Raw genomic sequence first — 27,768 nt, forward strand, 5'->3', positions numbered from 1 at the left:
GTCCCTCCTCTGTCCTGCAGAGATTCTGCTTTTTGTGAGCTGTTTGGGTGGCTCTTCACCATCATTTGGAATCTGAGTATTTCATTAATCTCATAGATTGCTTAGAAATGGAATTGGAAGTTTTCCATTTTTTCCCCATTTTTTTATACATGATAATTAAACATGACAATGGAATTTGTTGTTACATTTACTTGGGACTTTTTCTCCTCACTGACTTAAATGATTTTCAGTTTAGATGGAAAAGGTGTAGATTTGTAAACATGTTTATGCTAGGGATATATTCATTGTCAGTGGCCTAGAAGGAAGTTTTTCCATATAGATGCACAGACCTTGCAATGAAAGAAGTTTTCTACTCAAAAAGTGAAATCTGTCAAACATGTAAATACATAAAAATAAACACTAAAACTGAAAGGATTTGTACCTCATAATTAGAATATCATTGGTTAAGGATTCGAATATAATGTATTTTAAAATAGTTTGTTTAAATCAGCATCAAAACCAAGTTCACGTGTTACACTTGGTTCAGCCATTTCTGGAAGATCTTTTGAGATTTAGACGGTTTCTTCTGTTTCTCTTCTTTGCATTGTACTTGAAAGATTCAAGATAATGTGCCCTGTTTATCCTAGTGTAGATTTTGCCAATTATGTGCCCAAGAGGGCTGTTATTTTAATTTACTATGTTTCTTGGTTCAGCCATTTCTGGAAGATCTTTTGAGATTTAGACGGTTTCTTCAGTTTCTCTTCTTTGCATTGTACTTGAAAGATTCAAGATAATGTGCCCAGTTTATCCTAGTGTAGATTTTGCCAATTATGTGCCCAAGAGGGCTGTTATTTTAATTTACTATGTTTCTCTGTCTCTAAAGTCATATATCTGGTGTTTAAAAATAATTTAATTAAGTTAAAATCATGTGGTTGGAATCAATTATGTTTAATGTGTTTACATCATCAATGAAATAAAAGGCTTTGTTCAAGGAAGAAGCCCACTTCTTTGCAAATAATATTGATCTTGACCTTTTGTACTTTAATCTGGTATACCCTTAGGAATAGGAAAGAAATCACATGCCAAAAATAGTGCTTTTTCTAGTTGCCATATTTGGTTGCTCATTATCCTCCTGTTCCTTGGTAGTGAAATCTCTGAAAAAAGAATCTTAAACAGTAAATGTTTTAATTTAATACAGATTGGCAGGTATAGTTTCCATTACATTTTAACAACTGTATTGAAGTATAATTTTCATACAGTAAAATACACCCATTTAATGATCAGTTCAGGAGTTTTTAAATGTATTTTCAGGACTCCTTACCATTGGAGAGTTATTAACTGAGTTTTATATCAATTATTGTTTATTTTACTGTTACCGTGTGGCTGGATGAGATGGGACCCTGGGGGCTGCCCTCCAAGGATTCCTTTTCCATGCTCCCAGTTTTCGCTTTCTCCTGCTCTGTGGGTTGTGGCCACCTAGAGCAGAGCAGCACTCCTCCATCATGCCCTCTGCCATGATGTTCTTCTTCACCTTGAGCCCACAGCAAAGAAATCTGTGCACCATGGACTACACCTCTGAAACTGTGAGCCCAATACCTGTTCCTGTTTTTCTCTTCAGGAATTTTTGTCCCATTGACACCGTACTGAATAGCACATTATGGAAGTATTATATTTGAGAATGGATTAGTAATAGATTATTGCAGCAATAGAAAAGATCCACAGTGAAGCAAAAAGAGGTGAAAAATAAATTTAAATGCCATACAATCAGTGAGCTGGGAGACAGTTTCAAATGTTTTAGTAAATGTGGAAAGAAGTTCTGAAAAAAAAATCAACCAAGAATTCTACATTTTGAGAGCTAAATAACACCTTTCTCAAACACATGGAAGTTGAATGTACTTCTAACTATATGGGTAAATATATGAATTTTTGTTATGTAAATATCTTTAAAAAATTAAAACTGGTTATATAAGAATAATAACAGTGACAGTGGAGATATGCATTTGTGAAATGACAAACAAAAGATTCAGAGCCAAAGGAAAAACCCTAGGGGTCTTGTCCTGTGTCACAGGGTGTATCAATTGAAGGTAGAAGGGTAGAGTATGATCATTGAAAAATTCAAACGTTAAATAGTAAATGAGAGAGTTGCGACTAATTTTTAAAGATTAATAAAATAAAAAGGGGGTGAAGGGAATGCTGGGCTCTAAATGTCTCAGTGGTAGAGATTTGGCTAGTGTGTTAGTGTGTGCAAGGCCCTGAGTTCAATCCCTGACAACACACAAAAAAAATCATTAAATAAAAAAGCCATGCTGAAATGCATACAATATCAAAACATCATATTTACCCCATAAATAGATACAGTTATTAGTAATCAATTTAAAATTAACTTGCAAATTTTAAAAAGAGGCCAGACTGAGGGAGGTATATCATAGGGGCAACTGAGAGAGCTTCTTAACCAAAGCAGGGACAATTTGAACATCAAAATACAGTTTTAAGGAATTGTAACTCGAAATTTAAAATAAATATTTGTGAGTCCATGCTGATATAAATGTTTGAATAAATAGAGTTGGGAGAAGAGACAAATCAATAACCCATACTGAACAGTCCTAAAAGTTTATGTGGATGCTCCACCCTTCAGGAAGTAGAGGATAACTCAAGTATGGACTGCATAGAGTGGAAAGGGAAGAGATGCTTCCCAGTGGAAACACTTAACAAGACCTTGGTCAGGTGATAAGGTCAACCTCAGCAGTCATGTGTCATGTTGTAAGTATGTCCCCAAATATGATGCAATGCAAAAGGTGGTGTTGCCAGGCATGGTGGCCGAGCTATGTGAGGGATGGAGGCAAGAGGGTCACAATTTGGAGGCTAGACTCCACAATGTAGTGATACCCTGTCTCAAACTATAAAATAAAAAGGACTGGGGCTGTAACTCAGTGGGAGAGACCTCCAGGGATCAATCCCTGGTACTGCAAGAGAAGATAAAATGAAGAAGTTGGCAGTGCTAACTCTGAGACCTTCCTCTCAAAAACCAATGATTTTGAGATAACCATGAAAAAGTCAGATACATTATATTAGAGGGGTGTCCTACAAAGGATTATATAGCACCTGACTGGTGCTCCTCAAAACTCTCCACAGTCACCAAAAACAAGGGAAGCCTGGGAAATCCAAACAGCCAAGAGGCAGCTAAGAACACATGACAATGAGTGCATGTGTCTTAGGACAGGAATGGAGAGTAGGAGAGTGAGTGGAGTAAGGAGATGTAGTGTGACTGCTGAAGGCACCAAGAGCCCATATGAGGTTAGTGGATGTCAATGGTAAGTGATGCCAGCCATTGCAGATAAGTGGTATGTATCCTCTACATTGAGCTGATGGATACAGGAAAGAAGTCCACAGTTTTAAGCACATCTTAGCCAGAAAAATGCTGTCAATTGAGTGGGAGAGGGTCATGGAGGTGACACGTGGAAGGAACGAAGAACACTGAAAGTCCTATGGGATTCTAGGTCCCAGTGGAGTCAGAGGATTGCTGACCTGGGAGTACTGGGAATAGATAGGAGGTAGAGGCAACCAAAAGGTGAGGGTGGTGGTTGCTGGTATCTGTCCTGGTAGAGGGAAAGACATAGGGTAAAAGGTGAGAAAGGCAAGCTCCTGAGAGCATGAGAGCAGAGGACAAGGAACTGCAGCAGGCATCTGTGCAGCTATTGAAGTAGCCACCAGTCAGGACAGGAGTAATGTGAGAGGTAACAGTGCAAAGAACTGTGATCTCAAAGGAGTGAGGAGGGAATGACCTGGGGTTTAGTAAGCATTGAAAACAAGGAAAGGTGGATTTGTTCTCAAAAGCCTGCGTATTAGAGAAATAGAAGGGTGAAGACTTCAGAGAGCAATGAGAGGCCAAAAGAACACTTTCTCATCTCTAGACCTAGAGTTGGGAGAGAAGAAATGTTCCCCTGACAGCACAGCTGGTGAAAGTAAGGAGCACGTTCAGAGCCACTTGGGCATTAGGGTGGAAATACTGGCAGGGGGCGGGGACTGGGAGTCCTGGGCTGCTTATGATCATTTACATAAATATAGAGTAAATTGAATCAGATGTCAAGGTGGGGAGGAGATGGGGGCAGGGGAAGGGGGACTCTTGGTGGTTGAGGTGGTAATACTGAACTTGTATATTTTATGGACTCCCATCCTTATCTCTTCTGATGGAGATATAGGGGTTTCCAACAGTCTTGAGATCCTAATCTGAAATTAATTTCTGTCTGAGTCTTGAGGTCTTAGAATAAAATTAATGCAGGAGAAAATCTAGGTGATCTGGGTTTCTCAGTGTTTTTAGTTACAACACTGTTTCAAGGCCCATCCATGAAAGAATACAGTGGTCTTCTTAAAATTACATTATTCTTAGGTTAGTGTTGTAGTTCAGTGGTTGTGTCCTTTCCTAGCCTTCATAAGTCCCCAGGACTCAATCCCAAGCACCACACAAAAGCACAAAATATTTTTATATATAGAAATATATGTATACATATACAACATTTGTGATAAGTATTCTGTACAGAAATGCAGGATATTAATAAGAAAACGAGTATCTAATATAGTAACAGTATAGGATCCACATTTTATGTTCAGGTAGGCATTTAGAAAATACATTTGCTAGGCTCTCTGGTTTTGTCTTAAATATTAAAGGAGGTCAGTGAGATTTATTATAGTGTTCCTCCTGTCTCACATGGCAACTCAGAGATGGTCTGTGTTGTCTGCTTCATTTCAAAACTTAAACTTCTACTGTAAAGTAGTCAATTAATTAGATATAATTTCATTTCCAGAAATTTACATATAAAATCAAAAGAGAAAGATTACAATCATTTTCTGAATGGGGTTGTTTAAATTATGAAAACACTTATAAGTCACTGTTCAATTTATCCATTTTATGATGTGTTATTAGGGATGATGAAGCTGGTATATAACTAGTTAAGGAACAGAGTTTCAATAAAACCAATTGTTTGGAAATGTGAGTTTTAAAAAGCTTGCAAATGTTTACCAGGATTGTACACCTGTATGGAAGGAATGACATCAGTGTTCTTTGTATTTTTGTATACCATAGGTGGCGTTTTTCATTTGTTGCTTTTAGTTTTCTTATGAGAGATGTAGTGCATTCATAGATCAACACAGAAAAGATGAACTTTCAGGCCTAGTGGCACACACCTGTAATCTCAGCTTCTGGAGAGGCTGAGGCAGGAAGATCTCAAGTTTGAGGCCTGCCTGGGCAACTTAAGAGATACCCTATCTCAAAGTAAATGAAAGAGAGGGCTGGGGTACAGCTCAGTGGTAGAGCATATACTTGCCTAGAGTATGACTGGATCAATTCCTGCAGCTCCCACTGAATAGAGAGAGAGAAGAGAAAGAGAGGAGGGGAGAGAGAGAAGGGGAGAAAATAAAGGAAGTGAAGGCAAGCAGGTACAAAATTCAAAAAGGTAGAGATAAGTGATTATTTAGTGATTATCTCTGAAGAATTAAGAAGGACTGAAGATGTTCTCTGATAGAGTGCTTGCCCAGCATGCAAAATACCCTGGATTTCATCCCAGCACTACACACACACACTGGCAGGAGAGATCCATAAACTTGATAGAGTACATTATAACTTTATTGAGCTACATTTAGACTGTCAGGACTACCTTATGCAATGCTGGCACACCTGTATTCATGGTGACTGAGGATGCCAAAGAACGAAAATCACAAGTTTGACCCAGCCTCAACAATTTAGTGAGACCCAGTCTCAAAACTATTTAAAAAAGTGTTAGGGATGTAACTCACTGATAAAGCAACCCTGCCATCACCACCTCACTAACCCCTCCCCCTACCATTACCTCCAAAAGGAGATCACAGATATTGTTCTATTTTTAGGCCTTAGAGCTGATTGCAAGAAATGGAACTCCAGAACTTCCAAATGCAGAGATACTTTCCCCAATATTCTGCAATTTCTTAAATGGATGTTTGGAAATGGATGTGGAGAGAAGGGGATCAGTCAAAGAATTGTTACAGGTAAATTTGTAAAAGATGTCATTTTGGAAAACGTTGAGTCTTTTTGAATGAGCATCAGTGTTAATAACATTTCATTATTCATTCATCACTACCAATAAAGCAGCAACTACATTTTAGGGTTTCATCTGCCAGGAACGAAAGATTAGTATTGTGGGCTGTGGTTGTGGGTTAGTGGTAGAGCTCTTGCCTAGCATATGTTAGGCCCTGTTTTCAATACTCAGCACCACTAAAAATAAAATAAGGCATTGTGTCCTCCTATAACTAAAATATATACATAAATGTTTAATATAGTTTAAATACGTTTTTGTATATTATGAAATACGGTCTCCATTCAAAGTTGACATGAGTGTATTTAGAAGCTCTTTCCCTGTTGATGTTTGGGAATTAGGAAAATTAAACAACTCTGTGTTCAACCATGGAAGGTATGTACTGATTAGGAGTGTTTGGGGCAGGTATAAACATATGTGTTTTTTAAGAAAATTGTATTCATAAGTAGTCTTCAAGGCTTAGTTGCAATGAAATGTTTTGTTTCCCTATTAATAAATTTCATGCTGTTCTCTCTCCCCTTTTCCTGACAGTACCCGTTCCTGAAACTGGCCAAACCATTATCTACATTGATACCACTGATTTGGGCAGCTAAGAAAGAAAAGAGGAGTTGCAATTAACATCACTGACCTGGTTCATATCCTTTTTTCCATTTTCTAACATGAAAATGTTTCTTACATTTAATAAAGTGTTTCTTTTTGTTAAAGACATGTGACATGAAAATTTCCATTTTAACCATGTTAAGTGGACAACCCAGTGGCATTAATTACACTCAATATATTGTACATCCTTCTCCCATTCCTCCTCTTCCAGTCCCTGGGTGCCACTAATTTTTATCCTGCTTATATTTGTTCTAATTAGTTATACATGACAATAGAATGCACTTTGACACATCATATGTATATGGAGTATAACGTCTCATGTTTTTGGTTGTACACGATGTACATCATATCCATCATATAGTCCCATATGCGTATAGGGAGGTAATGTCTGAACCATTCAACTATTCCTCCTTTCTCCATAAGCCTGCCCCTCCTTTCAATCTCCTTTGAGGCAACCAAAGAAACTCCATACTTCGATAGCCACCCTTGTTATTGCAAATTAGCATCCCTATATCAGAGAAAACATTCCGTATTTTGTTGTGTGATTGGCTTATTTCTCTAAGCATGATATTCTCCATCTTGATCCATTTACTATCAAAAGGCAACATTTCATTCTTCTTTAAATCTGAGTAATATTCCAATTTGTATATATACATTTTTTTATGCATTCATCTCTGGAAGAACACTGAGGTTAGTTCCATAGTATAGTTATTGTGAGTTGAGCTGCTGTAAGCATTCATTTGGCTGCATCACTGTACTTTGCTGATTTTAATTACTTTGGGAATAGACGAAGGAGTGGAATAACTGAGAAAAATGGTTTTTCCATTCCAAGTTTTTGGAGGACTCTCCATACTGCTTTGCATAATGGTTGCACCAATTTGCAGTACCACCAGCAAAGTATGAGTGTCCCTTTTTCCTTACATCCTTGCCAACATTTATTCTTGCTTGTATTCTTCACAATTGTCAGTCTGAAAGGAATGAGATGAATTCTTAGAGTAGTTTTGATTGGCAATTTTTTAATTGCTACAGATGTTGAACATGTTTTCATATATTTGTTGATGGATTGTTTTTCTTTTTCTGTGAAATATCTATTCAGTTCCTTAGCCCATTTATTGATTGGCTTATTTTGTTTTTTGGTGTTTCCATTTTTGAGTTCTTTGTATATCCTGGAATTTAATACTCTATGAGTTATGCAGATGGCAAAAATTTCCTTGCTTTCTGTAGGCTCTCTCTTCACATTATTGATTGTTTCCTTTGCTGAGAAGAAATTATTTAGTTAGAATCCTAACCATTTGCTCATTCTTGAATTTACTTCTTGTGCTTTTGGAGTCTTGTTAAGGAAATCCAATCCTAAGCCAATATGGTAAAGATTTGGGCCTACTTTGTCTTTTATTAGAAGAAGGGCCTCTGTTCTAGTGCCTAATTCTTTGATCCACATTGAGTTGAGATTTGTGCACAGTGAGAGATAGGGGATAATTTTCATTTTGTTACATATGGATTTTCAATTTTCCTAGCAACATTTATTGAATAGGCTGTTTTCACCAATGAATGTTTTTTGCACTTTTGTCTAGTACGAGATAAGTGTATTTATGTGCATATGTCTCTGTGTCTTCTATTCTGTACCATTGGTTTTTATGTCTGTTTTAGTGTCAACACTATGCTGTTTTTGTTACTATGGCTCTGTAATATAGTTTAAGTTATGGTATTTTGATGCCTCCTGCTTCACCTATTTTGCTAAGTATGGCTTTGGCCATTCCAGATATCTTATTTTTCCAGTAAATTTCACAACAGATTTAGATCTCAAAGACTCTCATATTTAAATTACCAGATTAAGCATGTAATAATTAGTTCTAAATGGCTATAGAATTCAAAGTTCAAAGTATATAATGTAATTGCATATTATCAACACAGCAGAGGCATAATTACAAATCAAAACCAGAAAGTACCTGGGAAATTCAAGAAAACAAAATCTGCTGCAATTTAAATCCTCCAGTGTGGAATTAAGATCAAATCAGGAAAAAGAAAGAATTAGTGAAACTTTCTAATATATGATTCAGAAAGTCAATACTAAATACTAGAATACTAAATATGGTAGTGAAGATAATATAAAAACATATAAATCTTGGTAGACAGATGTTATTAAAAGTACCAAATTGAAGCATGAGAAGATCATAGAGTAGAACAAGCAAAGAGTTTCCAGTATGAATTAGGAAAGTGGATTATAAAATTAAAGAACAATATCTTCAAGCTGAACTGATAAAATAATTCAAACTCAGCAAATCAAGTTGAAACTATATAGGAAGTAAGAAAAAAATCTTAAAATCAACTAAACATGAAAAGAATATTTCAATAGGAGAGCAGTAGGAGTTATCCCCCCAAAAAATGTCACTAATGGAAACCAGAAGGCAGTGGACTAATATATTTAAGTTATAAAGCATTAGTGCAAGAAATATGAGATTCCTGTGTTGTTTTTAATTGTCTTGACATATAAGTATAATAAAGAATAAGGTGGACTGCAGGAGTGTTTATGTTAGAGTGTGTGCCTAGTTCAATATCCAGCACCTCAAAGGAAAAAAAAAGAAAAAGCAAAAAAATGAAGGGAAAAATCAAGCCATTTCCGAAAAACAGGTTAAAGAATGTGTCACCAAAAATATGATATTAAGGATACCAGATCTGGATCTGCTTTTCCCTCAGGAAAATCTGCACCTATACGGTACTTAAGTGATACTAGAGTACAAAAAAAAAAAAAAAAAAGTACCAAAACTTTATAAGAGACTTCCAAAAACGCACTGTGGCTAGAAGGAAGATGAAATTTCAAAGGTAAATTCACATATAATAGGAAGATATATCTGCACAACAGGTAAATAATTAAAGAATACTTACAAAAGAATGGCAACATTTAATTTAGAAACTAAAAAAGGATAAAATGAAAATACTATTTAACTATGCATAGAAAATGATAACATTATTGGAGATGAAGTTTTCTTAAATCTGTGGAGGAGTAGTATGGAAGTAACAAATGCATGTTATAATTTAAAGGGTATAAACTTAAACATAGGTTAAAAGAAATAGAGAATACTTGAAAATCCAATAAAAAGGAGAAATACAGAAGCAGACAGTTTTCATACTGTGATTTTTACAAGTGTGCTGTATATTTCAGGTAAAAGCTCTATCTTTGGAAAACAATCTTACCCAGTGTATGACTGGTCTTTATCTCTACATTACCTTTTCTGGAGCAGAAATTTTACATTCCAATGAAATCTAGCTTAATAAAGCTTTTACATGTGTGCTTTAGCTGAATTCCATAGAAAATCATTGTCAAACCCAAGGTTTTCTCACTTTTCTCTTAGGTTTTCTTCTAAGAGTTTTATAATTTTGTACATGTGCCTGGGATCCATTTTGAGTTGATTTTTGGGAAGGTCAAAAAATCTATGTCTAGATTCACTTTTTTGATAGTGAATTTCCAGTGGTTCCAGCACAATGTATTGAAAAAACTATCTTTTCTTCATTGTGTTGCATCGCTCCTGTGTCAATGACTAGGTAACTACATTTATATAGATATACTTCTAAAGCATCTCTCCATTTCATGGATTCATTTGTGTCTTGATTTTCCAGTGCTCTATTCTCTTGATGATGTGGCTGGATGGTAAAGTCTTGAAGTCAAGTGCTATCAGACCTCCAGCTTTGTTCTTCTCAATATTACATTATTTATTATGAGTATTTTGTGCTTTCATACAGACTTTAGAATCAGTTTGTCAATATCTACAATATAATTTACTAAGAACTTATTTGGGATTGCAATTTAATCTATAGATTAAATTGGAAAGAACTAAGATCTTAAAAAGAATGAGTCTTCCTCTCCGTGAAGATGGAACACCTCTCTAGTTATTTAGTACTTCTTTGATTTTGTTCATCAGATTATGTTATTCTTTTGTAGATCTTATATAGACTTTGTTAGGTTTATACCTGAGTGTTTCATTTTGAAGGTGTTAATATAAAGGGAATTTTTAAATTTTTTATTTAAAGTTCAGAGTGAGAAAGAATGTGAGCACATGTGCTGTGGAATGAGGGATATAATGGATGACTGGGTCTTAAAACTAGCTTCACTCTCTTCTCTGCCATTGCCCTTGACCAGTTTATTTTGAAATCTTGGCATGTTTGAGAAGACAACAGGATCGAAATATGGGAAAATGTTTTAGGTTTTGGTATATTAATAATAAGATGAAAAATGCCATGATTTTGGTGACTGTTGTTTTGAACTATTGTAATAGTCTAATTTTCCATCTGAAATGCCCATAAAAGCAAGGCTGCATTATTCATTTGTGTGTCATCTTTATTACACTGATGTAAATTATATGTGTGATTATTCTCTCACTCAGTTGTTCGTATACTGTATTCTGCTAAGCCAGTGAATTTGTGGACTTAAGGAGTAGATCGACTCCATCAATGCTCTTGAGGCATTGAGAACAGAAATTGACCATTTGATTGTCAGTAGGAACGCCACATCTGACCTTGTCAAAGCAGTTTTGAAGGAGTGGGCAGTGGAGTCAGGATGTGAAACTGAAGAAGTGTTGAACGGTAAACTTTTTGCAAGGAGAAGATACATAAAAGCCACTTAGCTGTGAAGACCACAATATAATACAAGCCTGTAGCAGGTGGACCATAAGGGATTCCAGGATGTGATTTTATTTATTTATTTTGGCACTAAGGATTAAATCCAGGGGCACTTAAACACTGAGCTACGTCACCAGCCCTTTTGTTATTTTTATTTAGAGACGGTGTCTGGCTAATTCCTCACAGCCTCACCAAATTGCTGAGGTTCATTTTGCACTTGGGATTTTCCTGCCTCATCCCCAAGATGTTGGGATTATAGGCATAGGCCATCATGGTCTGATAATTGTTGTTAATTTTAGTGGAAATCAAAAGAACACAATTCTTTTCCGGATCATATAGAGATAGAAAATTTGTTCATGTGGATATTCAGACTCCATCTTTTGCAATTCTGAAATCATCATAATCCCACATCATTCCCCTCCCTGGGGAACATCCTACCTGTACTCTTAAATCTATCTATCTTGATACCATCTTCAAATCAATTTGAAGAACATTCACCCTGGTTTCCAAAACCAAAAGACACCTAGGTATAGCATATTATGTTGCCTCCAGGTTTCAGTGTAGCTTCTATTTTTATTTTCTCATTGATATCTAAATTAATTTCATTATGATATGATAGAATTCAGGGTAATATCTCCACTCCTTTTGTTTTTACTAAGCGTTGCTTTGTGGCATAAGATACAGTCTATGTTACGCAAGGATCCATAGGCTGCCAAGAAGAAAGTATATTTGCTCATTGATGGATGGAATATTCTATATATGTCAGTTAACTCTCAATTATTGATTGCATTATTTATTTTTATACTTTCTCCATTTTAGCTTTTGTTTGGAAAATCAATGCAGTAGTGAGAGAGGTATGTTAAATTCACCTCTTATTACTGTTTGTCATCTTTTGACTCTTAAAACTGAGAAAGTTTTGTTTGATGTACATAGAGGATGCCTTATGCAGTATGGAATGTCTGTTTTTGTCCCATTTGATAGACTTTGGCTTAAATTTCACTTTATCTGATATGAGTGATTAGAAATCCCTGCTTGTTTACACACTCCATATGAGTGATACAATTTTTCCCATGCTCTTACCTTCAGTCTGTGGGTGTATTTGCTTATGAAGTGAGTGCCTTGGAGATATCATATTGCTGGGTCTTGTTTTTCATCCGATCTGTCATTCAATGTCTTTTGATAGATAAGTTTAGGCCATTAACATTCAAGGATATTATTGAGATATAAGTTGTATTTCTTGTCATTTTGATTTATTTCTAAATTTGGACTTAATTTCTCTTTCCTTGATAATTCCTTTCATATAGTTCTATTCTTTGTTGGTTTTCACTTTTTTTTTTCCATTTCATCTTCATGGCATATTTTGTTGGGAATTTTCTATAGTACATGCTTTCTAACTCTGAATTCTCCTAACATTTTTTTAATCATGGAATTTCATCTTCAAATCTGAAGGTTAATTTTGCTAGATACAAATTGTTGTCATCCATTTCTTTCTTTCTTTGTTTTTTCATATCAGGACCTCCTACCTTTGTGTGTCTGGGTAGAGAAATGATCTGAGGTTTGATTTTGTTTCCCCTTATAGGTAATATGATTTTTTTTCTCTCATGATCTTTAAGGTTCTATCCTTATATTCTATGTCAGTCATTCTCCTTATAAGGTGGTTTGAGTGGGTCTGCTGTAGTTTTGTACCCTTGGTGTCTTGCAAGCCTCCTGAATTTGATTTTCCATTTTATTCTTTAGGTTTCATAAGTTTTCTGATATAATTTCATTGAAACGTTTGTGTATTCCTTTGGTTTCAACCTCTATGCCCTCATCTATCCTGCTAAATCTTAAGTTTTGTATTTTTGTTATCTCATATTTCTTGGAAGTTCTGTTCATGGTCTCTCAACATCTTCTCTCCATGGTCAACTTGATTTTCAAGATAAGTTTTGTTTTCATTGCCTAAAAATCTGTCTTCCAAGTCCTCTAGTCTGTTGATCATGCTTTCCAGTGAATTTTTAATTTGGTTTATTGATTGCATCATTCAAGTGTTGATGCTTCATTGTTTTTAAGAATCTCTATCTTTTTATTGAAGTGATGTTTCATTTCTTTTATTTTTTATCTAATATCACTCCTTAAGTTGTGCTTTCCCTGGCAGATCACTTTTAGTATGTACATTGTTAACTCCTTCTCTTATATAGCTTCCAATGTGGCATTAATGGATTCCATTATCTGATCATCTTGGTTTGTTTGGGGCAATTTGTTCCTTATTTTTTCATGTTGGTTGGGTGTCTACACATTCAGCAGTGTGGCTCTGAAGCAGTAGAGTTTCTACCTTGAGGCACACGTTCCTTACCATAAAGGGAGAGACAAATAATAACCTCATACAATGCAAACAATATACAACCTCAACTAAATCATCTCCTGAGGAGATGTTTACAGTTTTGTCACAATAAACAAAAATGATATGTACAGTTATTGCCTACAATAAAAATATAAGTTTGCTAGACGGTTTAAATATTTGAGTGGATGACAAGGGGAGAACAGAAGTAGTATAGGTCTGATGATTAAGAGTAAGCAGAAGATAGAAGTGAAAATTAAGGAAGAGTGGAAGAGGGATCAAGAGTTTAGGTGTAAGCAGGATAAAATCAAGAAAATTGAGGGAAACATAGATATTGGTCTTCTTAAAATTACAATCTTATTAGACTGGGGTTGGAACTCAGGGGTAGCTCAAGGTAGGATTCATGTAACATTCATGAATTCCCAGGGCTCAATCCTCAGCACCACAGAAAAGCAACAAAATATATTTATATATGGACATATATATATATATATATATATATATAAAATGCATATATATCATTTGTGCTATGAATACTGTACAGAAGTGCCAAATATCAATAATAAAATGAGTGTCTAATATGGTAACAGTATAGGACCCACATTTGAAGATTAGGTAGGCTTTTGGAGAATTCATTTGCAAGGCTCTCTAGTGGTGTCTTCAATATTACAGGAGGTCAGTGAGATTTATTAAAGTGTTCCTCCTATCTCACATGGCAACTCAGAGATGGTCTGTGTTGTCTGCTTCACTTCAAAACTTAAACTTCTACTATAAAATAGTCACTTAATTAGATATAATTTCATTTCCAGAAATTTACATATAAAATCAAAAGTGAAAGATTACAATCATTTTCTGAATGGGGTTGTTTAAATTATGAAAACACTTATAAGTCTCGGTACAATTTATCCACTTTATGATGTGTTATTAGGAATGATGAAGTTGGCATATACCTGGTTAAGGAACAGTGTTTCAGTAAATCCAATTGATTTGAAATGTGAGTTTTAATGAGCTTGGGAATGTTTAACAGGATTGTACACATTTATAGAAGGATTGACCTCTCTGTCCTTTTTATTTTTATGGACCATAGGTGGCGTTTTATACTTGTTGCTGATTTTGTTTTCTTAAGCAAGATATATTGCATTCATTGTTCAACACAGAAAAGATAATCTTGCCCCGCCTGGTGGCACACACCTGTAATCTCAGCTTCTGGAGAGGCAGAGCCAGGAAGATCTCAAGTTAGAGTCCTGCCTGGGCAACTTAGAGATACCCTATCTCAAAGTAAATTAAAGAGAGGGCTGGGTTACATCTCAGTGGTAGAGCACTCACTTGCCTAGAGTATGCCTGGTTCAAATATTATAGCACCCACTAGTGAGAGAGAGAAAAAAGAGAGGAAGGGAGAGAGAGAGAGAGAAAATAAAGTGAAGGAGAGTTGTTACAAAATTCAAAAAGGTAGAGATAATCAGGAGCTCACTATAAAATTTAATGATTATCTCTGAAGAATTAAGAAGGACTGAAGATGTCCTCTGATAGAGTGCTTGCCCAGCATGCAAAAGGCCCTGGATCTGATCCCATCACTACACACACACACACACACACACACACACACACACACTGGAAGGAGAGTTCCATAAACTTGATAGAGTACATTATAACTTTGTTGAGCTACATTTAGACTGTGAGGACTACTTTATGCAATGCTGAGGAGGTCAAAGAAGGAGAATCACAAGTATTAACCGAGTCTCAACAATTTGTTGAGACCCAGTCTCAAAAATTAAAAATAATGTGTTGGCTATGTAGTTCAGGATAAAGCAACCCTCTCATCACTCCCTAACTAACCCCTCCCCCTGCCATAGGGCCAAAAAGAAGGTCACAGATGTAGTTCTATATTTAGGCCTTAGATCTGATTGCAAGAAATGGAAGTCCTGAAGAGACACTTTCCCCAATATTTCATGATTTCTTAAATGGATGTTTGCAAATGGATGTGAATAAAAGAGTACTAAGAGCTTGAGAGATATTATGTGTGAAAGAGTTCTCCAGAGAGGAGGTTCCAAGCTGATGTGCAAGGTGTGGGGGTTTCCTGCACCTTTTATAGATTTCTGGTTTCCTCTTTTCCCATGCCCCTGTCCTCCATTCCTGCATACAGTGGTAAAAAGACATGGATACCTCTCTATTTTCCATATCTGCCCATAAAGACAGGAAGAGAGCTAACCAGTGGGTACTCATTAAAAATGCTTTACTGGGAAGAGCAATTCCTGAATGTAGGAAATCTAGGTCACTGGTTGTAGACAGGGACATGCTCTGGAGGTATTGGCATTTTATTTCCATTTTGAACCACCTCTATCTTCCTGACCCAATCTTTCATTTTGTACAGTATTGACCTTTTGTCCTAATTTCAATGGCACAAGGGCTGATGTATTTTTAATCTGCTTAATTTTCTTGGCCAGGCTTGGTGGCACATGCCTGTAGAACTTGAGGCTTGGCTGAGTGAAAAAGGAGGATTGCAAGTTCAAAGCCAGCTTCAGAAACATAGTGCAACCTCCCTCAAAATTAAAAGTGCTGGGGTTGTAGCACAGTACCTCTGGGTTCAATTTCCACTCCAAAAAAAGGGGAGGAGTGGAGGTTGGACACATGGACACTGCACATTTATGCAGTTGCTGCATCTCAGCAGAGAATTCTCATTCAGTCAGTGGTAGCATTTCTAGAGTAAAATTGGTGTCACCTGGACCACAGGCCTCTGTAACCTGTCAGAGAAGCCACAAGCATTTGGTCATTTTCAGCTCATATTGGGAAGAGAAAATGGTTTCTGCAACTCATGAAGAGTTATGGTGGGAAGAATCCACCAGAGGGTTTCAGACGCTGTGACAACACAATGACATGTCAGTGTAATAAACTCCCAGTTAGTTTTACATAGAATTAAGATTAGTGGGAAGGAGTTGAGGGATAATACAGGGCTCAGGTTGTATCTGGCTAGCATGACTTGTTGCCTAAAAGGTTCCAGGTGGCATCCCAGCCAGCAGTCTAGCTTCAAGAGAGAAAGGAGGGGTACAGAGCTCCGCCAATTACATCATCTTCCCTTTTATTGAAAAGGTGCAAGCTTTTGTAGAAGTTGTCAGTAGACATTTGCACAGGACTCATCAACCAGAATTGTGTCAGAAAGCCTACCCTGGAAATGAGGGAAACTGGGAAGAGATTTACTTGGAGAGGAAGGAGAAGGCTACCACCTCCCCCCAACTGGAACTCTGTTACAACAAAAGTGAAGAAGTGCAGATAGGATATGAAGAAGCACAGTCTGCTTTCATTAGCTCTGGGCCTGAACGAGTGATAATGCCCACCATATTATATGGTCTCTCTATTAGCCTGCTTCTCTTCCTCTAATAAAATTCCTCAAAATAGATACTTAATAGAGATGAGTTTAATTTAGGTCAGAGTCTGGATTAGTGACTGACTTTGGTGAAGGTCATCACAACATGTTGAATGGCATCATGGTGGGAGGACATGCATGAGGCAGAGATTTCATGGCCAGAAACCTGAAGTGGGACTTGTCTTGTACTTTTTAAAACAACCGACGCTCACAGGTACAAATGAGGCCCAGGTTAAGTACATGACTCCCTTCCTAGGATCTCATCCCCAATGATTCAATTACCTCACAGTAGGCCCTGCCTCTTACAGGTTCTACCACCTCATTATTGCCACACTGCGAACAAGCCTCTAGTACTTTGTGGGACAAACCACATCCATGTCATCATAAGCTCCAAAAAGCCAATATTGTTAGAACAGGATATCCCAGTCTACAATATGTGTGTAGGTGGGGATGTGGGAAGGTTGCTGTCATTAGTCACTGGAAGCAGTTGGAGCCCACATTCCAGAAACTCTGTGATGTTACATACACTTGACATATTCATGGCACTCAAGGTGTCAATCCAGAAGAGAGATCTCTGGCTCTCGTTTTTTCGTGACAAGACGGGCATCATCCTGCCATTTAAAAGTTTTCATGCCCCTCCCCAAACAGGAAGGAGATGTTCCTGGAACTGTCAAAGCCTATGGAGTTCCATGAATATTGTTGGCGTAATGACATTAAGTGTCATGCATTTGCCTTCTTGAGAGTCTCCAATGCACACTATCAGGTTTCCCTTAAAGTGCAGAGGCAGGGAAGGGGAGAGAGAGGGTCAGCAGGAAAAAGAAGTATATATACAGTTAGGAACTCAGAGATCTAGAGGGGCTGATGCATTAAGGAAACTGGGTGGCTGGTAATGCTGGTGACATTTGGTGGATAGCCTGGATATTTTGATGTGTCTTTGAGGTGAGTCCTCTCACAGGTGTGGCAGGCCTCATGAGAAATCCTGGGTTGCCCCAGACTAGAACTGATTCTGACTTTGTTCTCAGGTGCAGATGGCTGGCCCAGAAGGGAGACTGGGGGTTTTCCCTGGCAATGGTCCTGCTATTCAGGGTAACAATTTGCACCCTAGTTACCCTGAATTTGATGGATCCTGGAATCCTCCATCATGATAAGTCCTTAGAACCCTGGGAGAAAGAGATGGCACTTCATGGGCTGATGTCCACAGGCCTCATTCTACAGTGGTCACCACACCTGTGGCCTCAGGATCCCTTCGCTCCATGTCATCATCAATTAGGCCCTGGCACTTCATTTTCCAAGCCTCTGAGGTGTGAGAAATCAAAATCCTGCAGGTTTTCCAGTTGCTTTACAAGGGAGGACAGGGCAGGCTGACAAGAGAAGCCAGCAGGCTCTTCCAAACCACACAGTTCACTCATCCTTCCCATTTGACACTCCAGTGCAGGCAATGACCACTTTTCCAGAGGGTACAGTCCATATACAGCTCTTCTGTCTTGACAGCGCCTTCTCTTTGACTGCCTGTGCATCCTAGTGGTCACCTTGATCAACAGAAATCAACCAGAATTCCACTGCCTACCTCCTACCTGCTTCTTGTTGCAACATATGCTATGGTGCTGCCCTGAGAAGCAGAGGGATGGAGAGGATTCCTCTCACTTCCCAAAGTCTTTTGGTGCCAGGTTCCTTGGAGAAGGACCCCAAGACCCCTATGTCACATGGCTGTATCTCAGGGACAATGAAATGACGTTGTGCAAACACAGTGGCTTCCACCACGCACATCGCACCTTCCACTGCTATTCATGTAAAATCTGTGTGGAAGTGAGTACTCCTCCCCACTGTCCACTCACCAACCCATTAGAGGCACCTGGCAATGACCAGGAACCTCACATTAAAAATGGGCCAGGGGTGGGTGAGTCCCTCTTCCTGGATTGCTGAAAGTGCCTCTCGGTCACTCTTGGTCCCTTACATATGCCATGGCCTCTGTGTCTGCACCTGTCCTGAGAGGCTGGCCTTGTTTGCACAGGTCCTGATATGCAAAAGACACCACATGTGTGCTGGGCCTGGTGGAGTAAGGGGCAGGAGAGCAGTCTTGTCCCATCCCCTGGCTTCCTGATATTGCTTACCAAGATCTTTAGACTTGTGCAGCCCTGTTCTGGGCTTCTTTGCCTGTCCACTCTGGGTGCCCAAGTAGGAGGGTTTCCTGGGTTCTGAGTGCTCTTCTCTCCTGTGCACACACTGCTTGGGTTTAAAACTGTGCAAGGCGTCTGGGGAAGGGTGATCTTTTCATTCGTATCCAGTATCTGAGAAAATAGAGGCCCAGTGTCATTCTATATCCTGCTCAAAGTGACACCACACAGGTCTTGTCTCTAAGAACTTACTGATGACAGGTGACCTGAGGAGACATGGAGTCCTAACTGTGCTTTAATTAAGGAAATGCTAGTTTCTCTCTGTAGGCGGGAGGGGTACTGGGCCAAGGGCAGGTGGTCTAGAGGGCAGGGTTGGGGGAGGCCTCAGGATATGGTGATGATGGAGTCCAGATCAGATAGACCCTGAGTCCTGCTTCCTCTCCCCTAGAAGTTTTACCAGCACTGCAGGTGGCTGAACTACTGCGTGGGTCACAGGAACTTCAGGCGTTACCTCCTCCTCCTCTCTTTGAGCGTGTACTTGGGAACCATGCTGGCGGGGTGTGTGCTGTTCCTGGTCCAGAAGAGACTGACACCTTTCACCCTGGACAAGGCCATGGCGTAACCACACAGTACCAAGTGCCCAAACTGGAAGAAGAGGTGTGGTGGGGAGGAAGGGTTGGTGAAGAGGGAGGAGTGGGGTAGCCAAGGGCAGGCTGACTGGGTGGGACTTGAGCACTCACTTGGTAGGCCATGTGGAGGACATGTTGAAGTCCAGAGGGGTCCGGTTGAGACGCAGGTTAGGAGAGAATCTGGAGTAAAGAATAGAGCAGGGCTACGGAGAGTGAAAATGAACGTTGAAAACGGACACTCACGAGGACGGCAGGGTGTAGTGAGGTCACCTCGGGTGTACTGGACTACCAGTCCAGTTCAGGGAGGAACAAATGTGGGCGGGGCCAGTTGAGGCGGTACCAGGGAGGGAGGTGTCGAGTCGAAAGGCGGGGCCAGGGCGGAACTGTCCAGTGCCTTGGCTCCATAACCCTAGCACAGCTTCTTAGTGGCTGTACCCACATTTGGCCTCCAGCTCCTGCTCCTCCTGCAGCTGTTCTTCCAGGTCGTGGCGGTGAGCACCGCCAGGAGCCCCTACAAAGACCAGGTAAGATGGACCAAATGCTTGTGCTGTTAGGAGGCATCTTTGACCCCTGCCACTAGGCACTTTCTGTGCTTTCTCCACTGCCCTTGACCCTGATGGTGCTCATGAGTCCTTCCAGACCTACCTCTGAAGATGCAGCTCAGATCTCTCCTCCCCCTGGATCTCTGAGGCCATTCTCCATCCTGGGGACATTGCATGGAGAGTCTACTGTGTTCTAGGCTGCATGTTATTTGAGGGATTTTAGGGAGCTAAGTCCATCTTGCACCTGTGTTGATAAAAACCTGCCATCAGAATAATACTGGTAGACACCCAGGAACTGTCTGGAGAGTGGTGTAGCAGACTGGAAGAAACTGTGTTGGAGAATAGGACATGCCACTGTGTGTGTCCTACGTGTGATTTTGGAGAGGCAGAAGCCAGGAGGGCCTTGTTTGTGAGAGGCACACCTTTGCAAAGAGGCACAGAAGCCTGAAAGTAGGCTGTTAGAGGAGGATGAGGAAAGGGCTCGAAATCAATCACTGGGTGGCAATGAGGTTGAACCTGTGGGGGTCAAGATTAGAAAGGCCCAGAATCCAAGCATGGAATTTACTTGGGAAGAAGTGGAAACCTAGAAGCCATTGTAGAAATTTTTATAAAGTCCTTTATAGAGGAATTATGTACAAACAGTAAGATTCACCTGATTTAGTCACTGTTAGGGAATTTGACAAATGGACACTGTCCTGTGTATTCTCCATCATGATCAAGGTTAGACCTCTTTGTCTACCCTAGAAAAGCCTTTCATCGTTTTTCTGTCATTTTCTCTCCCTAAGTCCTTGTGGTTTTTATTTTTCCAGAATCATGTGTGAATCAAAACAGTATGCATGTATGTATGTATGTATTTATGAAAACAGTGACGTTTTTACCAAAAGGGGTTCTGTTACTACCATTCTTTTCTGTGGTAATCTGCAAGTGTTTTGTCTCATCTGGAATCCAAGTGATCCCCACCCTTAATGTCCTGGGTGTCCACAACACCTGTTTTACTCTCTATGACTTATTCCATGAAGAAACTGATCGTATTAAGCAGTTCCATCCTTCATTCCCTGGCCCACATCAGCACTGACTCCACCCTGGCTGTCATGATGGGGCTCTCATCATTGGGCAAAGCCAGCGGACATCCTCCAGACTGCTCTTTCTGGATAGGACACAGCCTCTGCAACCAGAAGTAGCTGAAATAGTCCTCTTGCATGTCTTAGTGCTTAACGCTCAGGGCTTCTCCTCTGCATGAACCTGGGTGCTGTAGGCTGGGTTGCCTGCATGGTTTTCATGATCCCCTCTCTCCTCACTTGCCTGGCCACTCCACATGGTGCTCTGGTCCTCGTGTTGCAGATGCACTCACCACACTGAAAGTAGGCTGTCCCTGCTGTTTGCAGTGTGCTTCACCCCCCAGTGCAGTGACTGGGCTTTATTTATTTGCTACTGGGAATGGAGCCCAGGGGCATTTTACTACTGAGTTACATCTCCAGGACCTTCAGGTTCTTATTTTGAAGCAGGGTTTCACTAAGTTGCTGAGGCTGGCCTTGAACCTGTGATTCCCCCAGCCTCAGTTTCCCGAGTTGCTGGGATTTCAGGTGTGTGCCATCATGCCCCATTGACTGAGGCAGTTTTGATGCCCAATCTGTTTCTGGCTGGGCTCTAACTGAGTGGTAAAGCATGTTCTTAGTATGTGCAACACCCTTGGATCTTCTATCCCCAGCACACAAAGAAAAAAAGAAACAAAAGAATCATCATTTCTGATAGAAGAAAAGAGGTAAAGGAACAGAGAGAATCCTGATGCCCTGATTCCCCCAAGATAAGAGGAAGAAGCAGAGGCAGTAGTGAGAGGGGTATGTTAAATCCACCCAGTACACATTCTCTCAGTATGACAGTCCAGACCAAAACAATCTTTTTTCTTAGATAGATTAAACAACCTCGTCTCCCAGCTAAACTGAGGGCATGATGATCTGCCAGTCTGTAAACTTTTGTACAAACACATTGCTAGATTTTCTGAGAAAACACCCCCACCATGAACTCCAGTGTTTAACAGTGAGAAACTTTTACTATTATTAAGGGGCAAAGAAATCAAATTATAGTTAATATTTAGTCTATTCTAATTCATATAATTTCAGTTACAGTCTTATTCTGATTCTCAAAGAATTAGACTAAATATAGGAAAAGCAAAAGTTATATTTATGACTAACCTAAATGTTTTTATTATGTAAAGTATCTCTAGAAGCAACTGTTAAAACTATGAAAGCAACGAAGGCTAAACACCACATCCAAGCTCAGAGGAATGCCTCTTTGTCCATCTACTATTATACTAAACTGATCACAGGCTCCTTTAAATTCAAGCACAGCCACAATTTTTTATTTTCATATATTTTATCTATGTATTACTGCTAAATTTTTATTGTGCACTATTTTTTGTCCCTATTCAGTAAAACCTTTCCAATGTTTTTTCCAATAATTTTCTAATAATTATTGATTATTAATATTTAAAAGTAACTACACATGGAGACATGCCATGTCTATGGCCCCCAAGAGGAAGGATGATCAAAAGAACCATGTCAAGTGTTGGATCCTCTAATCCAACAGACCATGTCAAGTGTCAGAGTGGCTGAAATAGATGCAGCACTTCATTTACCATTTGTTTGGAAGATTTGTCCAGTAATGAGAGCGGTATGTTAAATCCACCCAGTGTTCTTGCTTGTCATCTATTTGATACTAGAAACTGAGCATATTTGTTTGATGTAGATAGATGATCCCTTATGCAGTATGGAATGTGCTTTTTGTCCCTTTTGATTAACTTTGACTTAAAGTTCACTCTCTCTGATATGAAGATAGAAACCCATGCTCGTTTACACAATCCATATGAGTGATACATATTTTTCCCATGATCTTACCTTCAGTCTGTGGATGTATATGCCTATGAATGGAGTCGCTTGGAGACAGTATATTCTTGGGTCTATTTTTTTCATCCAATGTGTCATTCAATGTCTTTTGATTGATGAGTTTAGGCCATTAACATTCAAGGTTATTATTGAGATACAACTTGTATTTCTGCTCATTTTGGTTTATTTATTGCTTTTAATTTAACTTCATTTATCCTTTCCTTGATAATTCCTATGGTGTTGTTCTGTACTTTGCTGATTTTCACTTTTTTCATTTTCATTTCAGCTTCATGGAATATTTGGTTGGGAATGTTCTATAGTGCAGGATTTCTAGTTGTGAATGCTTCTAACTTTTTTAAATCACAGAAGATTTTTATTTCATCTACAAATCTAAAGTTTAATTTTGCTAGATATGAAATTCTTGCTTACCATCCATTTCTTTTTGTTCAGAACTTGACATATATCATTCCAAGACCTCCAAGATTTGATGGTCTGGGTTGTGCTATGAGCTGAAGTTAGAATTGGTTTCCCATAATATGTAATTTGATCATTTTCCCATGGCCTTTAAGATTCTATCCTTATTCCGTATATTACTCACTCTCATTATAATGTGACTTGATGTGGGTCCCCTATAGTTTAGTACATTTGGTGTCCTGCAAGCCTCCTCTATTTAAATTTCCTTTTCATTTTTTAGGTTTCAGTAGTGTTCTGATATAATTTCATTGAAAAGTTTGTGCATTCCTTTACTTTTTGTCTCTATACCCACATCTATCCGGTTAAATATTAAATTTGGTCTTTTCAGTTATCTCATACTTCTTGGAAATTCTGTTCATGGTCTCTCAACATCTTCTCTCCATGTTTAACTTGCTTTTCAAGATGATAACTTTTGTCTTCATTGCCTAAGAATCTGTCTTCCACGTGGTCCAATCTGTTGGTCATGTTTTCTATTGAATTTTTAATTTGGTTTATTGATTGCATCATTTCAAGGGTTACTGCTTGATTATTTTTCAGAATCTCTTTTTATTGAAGTGATTTTTTTTTTGCTGAGATCTCTGTCTAATGTCACTCCTTAAGTTGTCCTTTCCCTGGCAGATCAGTTTTAGTAACTGCTTCTCTGATAGAGCTTCCACTGTGGAATTAATGGTTTCTCTTATTTTCGAATCTTCATTTGTTTAGGATAATTTGTTTCTTATTTGTTTATGTTGTTTGGGTGTCTACACACCCAGCAATGTGGATCTGAGGAAGTAGACTTTTTACGATGAGACACATATACCTCACCATAAAGGGAGAGACAAATAATAACCTCATGAAAGCAAACAATATACAGCCTGGTTGCGTTGTTGCAGGTCACTTAGTCCCAACTCTGCATGCATCATGTGTTTACCAGGGTAGTTTTTGGGCCTCACTCAATTCTGTGAGAAATTGGCTTCCTCAGCTGCTGTGGGGACCATGCTCAGGCTGCAAAATGGTTCCTTTCCTTTGCCCTCTGACACTGTTGGGAGAGATGCAGCTTTTTGTTTCCTCACAAGATATTGTACAGCGGCCCAGGTAGTTTCATTGGTCTCTAAATTCTCCATGCCACAGTCCTCCCCAATATGCAGTTTACTTTGAATCCCTTATCAATTTACCCTGTTCATGGAGTAACTATTCCGGCTTGTGCCAATGGTTGCTGCTGTAGCTTCCATAGCTGTGACACTGGGAATTCCTTCCCTAATATATTTGATCGACTGAGTTTCCAATTTCTTTGAGTGTACAGTATTAAATTACAGCACAGACCATCCAAAGTTTTATCCATTCAATACCCTAACAGGAGCTCTGCTTTTCTTGGTTTAATGTCATGGAGTATTAGTAAATACTACCCTATCCATAATTACACTAAGTGGAAGTGATTAAACATCCCAATCCAAATACTTAGAGTGGATGACTGGATAAAAAATAAGGAAAACAAGATTCCTCAAGATAATATCTACAGAAAATTCAATTTATAATTAAGTACACACAGAATGTAAGGATGGGAAAATATTTCATTGACACAGTAACCATAAGCAAGCACAGTGGTTACAGGTACATTTGGTAAAATAGAATTCTAATTATCAACTGTGAAAAGAGTCAAAGACGGACATTATATAATGATAAATGGGTCAATTAATTGGTCACATGAAAAAATATATCAATGTGCATGCACTCAATAACAGAGCATCAGAATACATAAACCATTGAAGGAACTGAAGGGAGAAATAATAACACATACATGATTTTATTTACTGGGACTTTAATGCCCCACTTTCAATAGGGAAATAACATAGAGACAGAAGATCATTAAAGATACAGAGGACTAGAATGACAATGCAGATTAAATGGACCCAAGAAACATACATGGCACTTTCCAACCATCAACAGTTGAATACAGTCTTCCCAAGTGCACATGGAACAATCTGTAAGACAGATATATCTATTTATCTATTCAGTCACTGAGTAAGAATAAACTTAGAAGATTGAAATCACACCAAGTATGTATGTTCCATTCTAATTCAATTAAACTTGAAAGAAATGGTAGAGGGAAAACTCAAAATTTTTCCAATAGGCGAAAATGAAACCACACAGTTGAACAAGCAATGAATCAAAAAGAAATCAAAGGGGAAATGAGAAAATACCATCAGGGGGACAAAATTGAAAAAGAACATACCCAATTTTATTGGCTGAAGCAAAAGGGGTACAAAAATGGAAGCTTATAGTGACTAATACCTGTACTTCAAAAGAAGAATGATCTTAAATAATCAGCCTAACATTAGACCTGATGTAATTTGGATCCTGCATGTTTCCCCCGGGTCCATAGGTTAAAGGCAGGGTTCCCAGTGTGATACTACTGGGGGATGTGGGAACCTGTAATGGGTGTGTCTTAGTGGGGGTTGACTTTGAATGAGGAGTGTGGTGGGACTCCAGCCCCTGCCTATTCTGTCTTTCCCTCCCAGCTATGAGGTGAGCAGTTTTGCTCCTGCATGCACTTCCATCATGAGTTCCTTTCTCACCACAGGTTAAAGTAACATGGTCAATCATGGCAAGAAACTCCAAAACTGAGTTAAAATAACCTTTCCTTCTGAGTTATGTCAGATTATTATTATAGAAATGGAAGTCTGACTCACATACACTTTTAGGAACTCAAAAAACAAAAACAACAAGAAAAAAACATAAAAACAGACAATAAAAAAAAACAAAATAAGCCCAATGTAAATGGAAGGTGGAAAATAAATTGAATCACGGGGAAAAAAAGCAGATAAGAGAAAAAAATTAATGATTTATTTTTTCTCCTTTGAAAAGATTATCACATTTGAAAACTTTGAACTGGATCAACTAAATGCCTCAATCTGGGCTTGTATAACAAAATATTTCAAAATTGGTCATTTATCCTCTATAGTGAGTAGTAGATTGAGAACAGAAATTATTATCTTACAGTTCTGGAGGAATCAAGATCAATGTGCCAACACTGGTGTCATATAACAGCATTTATACATATTATTATTATTATTATTATTATTATTTTTCGTAACAGTACTCTTTTCCATATTCACTCCTATAGAATTATTACTTATTTGTACCATAATTAGTAAAAAGATATTCTCTGCATCATGGTAAAGAAACACTAAAACTACATTAAAAGTTAAACAGTAAAGAATGGTATTTCTATTACTGTAATATAGTTTTTAATCGAGGCACATAAATGTACTAATATGGAAGGAACTCTGAAAACAATAGTTTACAAAATATCCTACTTAGGTTTAGTTATGAAGCAGTTCATAGATATTATTCATTCCTATGTAAATAAGAAACAGACTGAACTTGCAGATCTAATGCCAGTAATTAATGATTAACTGAATGGCTTTAATAGTAGAAGGGATATCTGTAAATACTCCTCCTGACTTTACACAAAATTAGCATCAAGTGCTAAAATAGGTTTTCTGTTCCTCTGTTATACTTGAGATAGTTGGAGTAGATTAATGCTGGTGAGTACCTTGTCAGTACAACTGCACTTAAATATGTTTTTCTCTTCTAAGTTCTCTGCTAAATTGTATGCTTACTGATTCTAGTTTCTCTTTATTTGCTTCTAAAGAAGTTTCAGTGTCTTGACCTTTGCTTGATTCAGTGCATTTACGTATGTTGCTCACCTTTGGTGGTTTTTCCCTGCTTTTTGGATCTCTTGCAGTTTTACTATAACATTTAGGAGAAAAAGTATTATTCAGTATAAATGTCCTCCTAATAATTCCCACTCTTTTGTAGGAAGAAAAAGCAAAAAGGAGCAGTATGCAACATTATCAAAATATTTAAATCCCAGTCCGTATTACTTTATTATTAAATTATTTTTAAAAAACAATAAAGGAGCCTAATAGTCAAAATGTAATTATGCCTTCTGAGGTGTGCTGTAGTATAAAACCATTCCAGAAGCTATTAACGTTAGATGTTCATTGGTCAAGAATTTAGAATCATTTGAGAAAACCTAATCTCTACCCTTACTGTGAATCTACAAATCACATTGCATCTGAGGTATAGAGCTGAACGTGTGGGCCAAAGAGTGTAGATTTTTATAAGTTAGTGGTATGGTTTCTTATTGGGAGTATAAGTAAGAATATTCTCACCTTTATACATAGTTGATATACCATAGTTTGAGAT

General features: G+C 38.2%; 1 protein-coding gene and 1 long non-coding RNA gene across 9 annotated transcripts in view; both read left to right on the forward strand.

Annotated features, from left to right (window-relative positions):
- LOC306670535 (uncharacterized protein) overlaps positions 1-27,768 on the forward strand; it is a 217,077-nt gene that overhangs the window by 40,519 nt on the left and 148,790 nt on the right. The window lies entirely within an intron of this gene.
- LOC306670538 lies at positions 1,464-6,807 on the forward strand. The gene is made up of 3 exons (XR_013766439.1): positions 1,464-1,562; positions 5,860-5,997; positions 6,576-6,807. It is a non-coding gene; the product is annotated as an uncharacterized lncRNA (long non-coding RNA).

This window comes from Sciurus vulgaris (assembly GCF_902686455.1).
Source record: "Sciurus vulgaris genome assembly, chromosome: 10".
NCBI lineage: Eukaryota > Metazoa > Chordata > Mammalia > Rodentia > Sciuridae > Sciurus > Sciurus vulgaris.